We start from the raw sequence: 6,002 nt of genomic DNA on the forward strand, positions 1-6,002 counted from the left end.
GGTGGGGTGATGGAGCAGGGTCTGGTGCCTGTGCTGAGCTCCTTGTGGCTGGGGCTGGGAGAAGTGCCAGAGCAACCCAGAAACCGAATCGAGGACATGAAACATTTGCAGCGTGGGATGTGGGAGAGGAAACCTGGGTCACAGAGGATTCTTGACGTGTTGTTTTCCATATTACCTCTCAATCCCTAAAAAAAAAAATCAAACTGAGCCTGTTGTGCAATTTTCCATAACTTGAGCATGCAAAACTGTGCAACAAACCGAACTAAATGAAAGCCACTGTCCCAGTCCAGCACAGAAGGGACAGTATTTTTAGCAGGCCCAGGTGAGCCCCTCCACCCCCATATGGGGGATGCCATGGACCCAGGCCCCTTTATAGAAGGCAGTTGGGAAAAAGCAGTGGGAAGGCAATGGAAAAAGCAGAAGGAAATTATTTTGAAGGTACCTCAGAGATGAATGTTGTCAGAATGTGGGTTCTACCCCTGCCTCAAGCTTCGTCAAGCCAAGCTTTTACCCTTTGAGGTAAAAAATAATATCCATCTGACTCTTTGTTAGAGAGAAACACAACAAAATCACCTCCACCCTCCTAAAGAAACCAATTGTATAAATATTTTGGTTTCATATACTTAGATTTTTTTTCCCCTCCAAACTATCTGTAGAACTTATGAATTTATGCAAGAGTTCAGAATTTGTTTAAAATTGTGTTAATCGGTATGTGCATCATAAGCACAAAGAAAGGGAAATAAACAGAGATGGGAAAATTATCTGTGTTTCTTCTGCTGGTTTTAGCTGACAACAAACAGAACCTGTAGCTCAGTTTCTTCCCTCATCTCCCCCTCTGCACGAAGAGGCTGCTTTAGCATTTGTCTGCACTTTTGCTGCTGCTTCCACTTCCTTCTCTGCTTCTTTGGAGTAGAGCAGCTCTTTTTCAATTTTATGCTCAAATTTCTATTTCAATGTAATATTGTCCCTGCATTATTGCCAAGTGTCTGATGCCTTTCTCCACCTCTACATTTCATTAACTTGTCAATATTGCCTTTAACAATGTGTGAATGCAAACAGACCTTGCTGTAAGGCCTGTGTACAGCAGGCAACAAATGTGTCTGTTCCAGAGTTCTTTAGACAAATTGTTTTTAAGCAAAATTTTAACTGCTGAGGTTATGAATGCACAGACCAGTCCATCCAACTGTGTGTGGGATGTGCACAGAAGAGATGTTCATGTTGAACTTAGCATGGAAGCTTTTTTAAAGCAGAGATGACTGTGAGGATAGATAAAGTACAGGGTTTGGTTTTTTTTTATCTCAAAGAATTTTGTTTGAGGAAATCAGACCAGTTATTAAAGAGATTGTATTCAAAACTGTAATTCAGACATTTTCAAATATGAATAGCAAAGAAATCCTCAGAAACAACAACAACAACAATCTCAGAACTCTGACTTTTCAAATTAACTTATTCCTATGTTTGACTATGTCGTAGAGCCAAATGCGTATTTTCTAACTTTTCCCAAAATTGCATATTCATATCTCTGCCTCAACTCCAACTTGAAGATTGTCCCCATGGTGATAAGAATTGACACTATTTCCACTATAATAACCTGGAAATAATCACCCAAATATTTTCAAAGAAGGATCTGTGAAGGAACCTCTGCTAAGTAGTTTAACTGAAGTTCATGTTTATTGACTTAAATGGAAGAAGATTTGAGCTGTGGGCAGGTTGCTGCCCTTCAGATAACTTCCCCAAACACCACTTTTTCATGTGTTTTCTGAGCCAGGTATTTTCTGAGCTGACTTCTTTCCAGGTCCTCTGTTTACATCTACAGAAATAAAAAGGGGATTTACCCCAGAACTTTCTTGCCTGTGATGAGCATTTGCCCCTGCACACCACGTCCTCTCAGGGAAGGGAGCAAAGCAGTGCTGATTTATCTGAGGATGCAGCTACAGGAACAGCTGTATGCACATGAATAGGGGATAGCTAGGAGATGCCACCTAATCTGCTGTAAACTTGCCCTATACACTGTTACAGCAAAGGATTTTGGTAGTAATGCTTAATTTTTAATTGCAATTTCATTTGGATTATCAGCTAGTTATTTCATCCCTGCTGGTAGTGGCTGGGCTGCAAGGGAGGTGCAAAAGCACCCTCTGCCTGGTCCAGCCAAACCCCGTGTCACTCTCCCAGCAGGGGCAAATTCAGGGGCTCTGGCTGAGCTCTGCAGAGCCCAGATACAGAAGCCCTCATACAAAGGCTTGAAACTTTTCAGGAACCCTACAGATGCTTGGTTTGGGGATGAAGGAGGAAACTTCTTGATGTTGCAAAGACATCCCAGAGTCAAAGAATCAAGGTTGGAAAAAACCTCCAGGGTCATTGAACCTTTGACCCAACACCACCTTGTCAACTAAACCACGGCACTGAGTGCCACATCCAGGCATCCAGGGATGGTGACTTCACCGCCTCCCTGGGCAGCCCACCGCAATGCTTAACCACCCTTTCAGTGAAAAGCTTCTTCCTGATATCTAACCTGAACCTCCCCTGGCACAGCCTGAGGCCAATTCCTCTCATCCTGTCACTGGTTGCCTGGGAGAAAAGGCTGTCCCTCACCTGGCTCCTTTCAGAAAGCTATAGAGAGTGATAAGGTCTCCCCTGAGCCTCTTTTTGTCCAGGCTAAACACCCCCAGCTCTTTCAGCAACCCTTCATACAACTTACTCACACTAGCATCTTCCTGCCCAGAGATGCTTCTGAGGCAAGTCAGAATAACTACTGCTTTGTTTCAAAATAATAGAGGATTGATTTAGCATTTTCTTCTGAAAAGCTGGTTGCAGTGTTAGCACCTACCCAGGCAAAACAGAGGAGAAAGGTACAACTTCCCAAGCCCTTGGTATTTTCTCCCCTGCCCGTGACTGACAGCTCCACTCTGCCTGTCATCTGCAAATGAGCTGAATCCCTCACCATAACAACAGTTGGAAGAATCTGTTTTTCTAGCCTAGAAATAGGGGTTTGGCCTTGGCCTTTTTGGGTAATCTGTTTGGAATTTGGTGGTGGTGGTGATGATCAACAGTTGTTTAAAGCTGCTGGCAGCCCGCTGGCCTTCACCCATTGACTCGGTGGTCTTGGGCTCTTTCCAGCTCTGTGCATTAAACATTGCTTTCCCATGATGCAAGAAAAAGGGTGCAGTCGATGCTAAAAGGCAGAAAATTTAAATCTGATGAAAGGAAATGCTTTTCCACACAATTAGCCTTTGGGATTTGTTACCACATGGAGCTGCTTAGGCCAAACGTTTCACATGTCTTTGGGGGGAGGAAAGGGTGTCTGGGGATTTATATGGAAAGCAGATTTTTCAAGGAAAAAGATCCAAATTTGAATGAGAGGTCTGAAGGTCAGAGGAGGAGTTTTAGCTCCAGTTGGAGTGATTAAGATGCTCTCTGGACTGCAGCAAAGTCTTGAATTGCAACCTGCAGTCCCAAGTGAGCATCACGACTACCAGTTACGCTATTAACCTGCTTTCAGAATTGATTTTCTACCACCAGTTCACCCAGCAGTGTAAACTTCCCCACCAGAGGAGTTTCAGCAGTGGTACAGTTTGTTACCTTCCTCCTTGGGGCCATACCAGCACTATGATGAACTGGGCTTGATGTTTTTGTGTGTGGGCAGCAAAAGTGTTGCTTCCCATCACTCCAGATGATGGGTGACTTTGTGCTGTGGGAGACGTCAAAATGTGCCTTCTCTTCAGACAGGAGCAAAACACAGGAAATTCTGTGTATGAAATAAACTCTGCTGGATGTGTTGGCAAGGCTAAAGGCTGGAGTAAGCCTTATACCTGGGAAAGGTTTCTCCTGGCTGTAGCCTCTCAGGTGCTGGGCCCCTGAAGAGCCACCTGAGCTGGAGTTTTAGTATAGTTATGATGGACACAGCCTCCTGTAGGCACACTGTGTTGAAATTAATGTGCTTTTTAATGGTTGGGTTTTCTTTCACTTTTGTTTTGAGAATGCCAGGACCATTTTTAAAAACCAAAAAAATTTCCCCCTGGGTTTTCCAACTCCCCCTGAAATATCAAGCCCTTTATTTGAAATCCTTTTATTATTATTATTATTATTATTATTATTATTATTAGTTTGATTCTCACTGGACAGTGAGACTGATCTCTCCACTTGCATCTAGGTATTTTGTTAGACTGGATTTGTTCCTGTGTGCCATAATGAGTTTCATCCTGCAAAAATGAGGCAGTTTGCAGAAAAGAGGGGGTTTAGAGGAAGTCTATCAAACCAGAAAAATAAAACCATGGCAGAGCAAGAGACTATTGATATTATAAACAAGTGTTTGGTACAAACACAAACATCTGCAGAAATTCCCTTGTTCCAGTGGGAGGGGCTGAAATTCAGAATATTCACTGAGCCTTGGGAGCTCCTGCCTGTTGGGAGATGGGTGCTGTGATGGGGTGGGTGCATCTGCAGAGTGCTAGAGAAATGCATAACAACCCCAAATGTCCTCATTTCCTTCCTTGTTATCTGCAATAAAAGGACATGAGGATTTATAAGTGTCCTTTAATTTGCCTCTTATTTGCTGTCAAAAATCTCAGAATCACAGAGTGGTTTGGGTTGGAAGGGATCTTAAAGATCATCCAGTTCCAGCTCCCTGACATGGACAGGGACACCTTCCACCAGACCCTGTTGCTCAAAGCCCCATCCGTCCTGGCCTTGAACACCTCCAGGGATGGGGCATCCACAGCTTCTTCTGACTCTCACAGTCGAGATTTTCTTCCTAATATCTAATCTATACCTGCCCTCATTCAGTCTAAAGCCATTCCCCCTTGTCCAGTCACTACTTGTCCATGTGAAAAGTGCCTCTCCCAACTCCTCTGTATTCTCCTTTAGGTACTGGAGGGTGTCCCTGGAGCCTTCGCTTATGTCCCACATAATAAACACAAATAGATGATTGGAAAAAACCCCAGCAAACAACTTTTGGCCTTCTCAAAATCCATGCCTGCCTCCATGCTGGTTTTAAATGCATATTGAGCAGTAATAGCATTGCAAAAGCAGGGTAAGTAGTTTTTGTCACTACTTTGTCACTTGCATTACACTTTTGTCCGTGTGAACATTTTCTTCTTATCTTTTAAAACCTTGAAACACCGCCTAAGCCTTGGCTAAGCCTTGAAATACTTTCTGAGCCTGGAAGCCGTGCGGATTTTTGCCTCTCACTGCTGACCCAAGAGCATCCTCTAGTGTGGATGTAAGGTAATACTCACACCTTGTCTCACGGAAAGCTGCACTGGAGCAAAGCAGCAGAAACAGTTCGTGGTGAAAGGCAGCACGAGGGAGGGAATGCAAACACAGGCAGTGGGTGCATGTCCCCACTCCAGGCTGAGCCTGGGAGCTGATGGAGCAGCTCTCACCTACTAATCCTGAGTGAATCTAAGTGCCAACCATTCCACAATGTTAAATGTATTGATGTGACCACGTATATAAAAAAATGGAAGAATTTCTGTAGGCAAACACCTTAAAATAATTTAAAATGTGTATTATGCACTTAAAAATTACAGGAGTTTCTGTAAGGGGTGCGTTTTGAGTATATATGTATTTTGCTAAAAAAAGTGAGTGAAACCACCTTTGAGGCTGTGGGGTTTTTTCTTTTAACTGTGAAAACCTACTTTATATTTTTTGTAACAGTAAGCAATTTTTTGTGCACTGAAAAACCAAAACCACATATTGATTTTCACTGCACTGTAAAAAATGTTCATCCATTGAGAGCAGGAGGATTGAGATCCACCAGTTGCCATGGTCCACTCCTAGGGTGAACGGGATGCACCTCCAGTAGATAGAAGGCTGGAAAAATAATGAAGAGTGTGACTAAAGATTTTTAAATAGTCATTACATGGCTGTTATTCGTATTGATGTTATTATGGTATTATATGACACAGATCTAGTCCTGTGCCTTATTTTTTGTTCTGTAAAATGGGAAAAACAAGTTTAATTTCACTGCAGGAAGGGATAAACTAATTATCCTGAGTGTGCAT

Source organism: Cinclus cinclus, chromosome 6, assembly GCF_963662255.1.
Source record: "Cinclus cinclus chromosome 6, bCinCin1.1, whole genome shotgun sequence".
Lineage (NCBI taxonomy): Eukaryota > Metazoa > Chordata > Aves > Passeriformes > Cinclidae > Cinclus > Cinclus cinclus.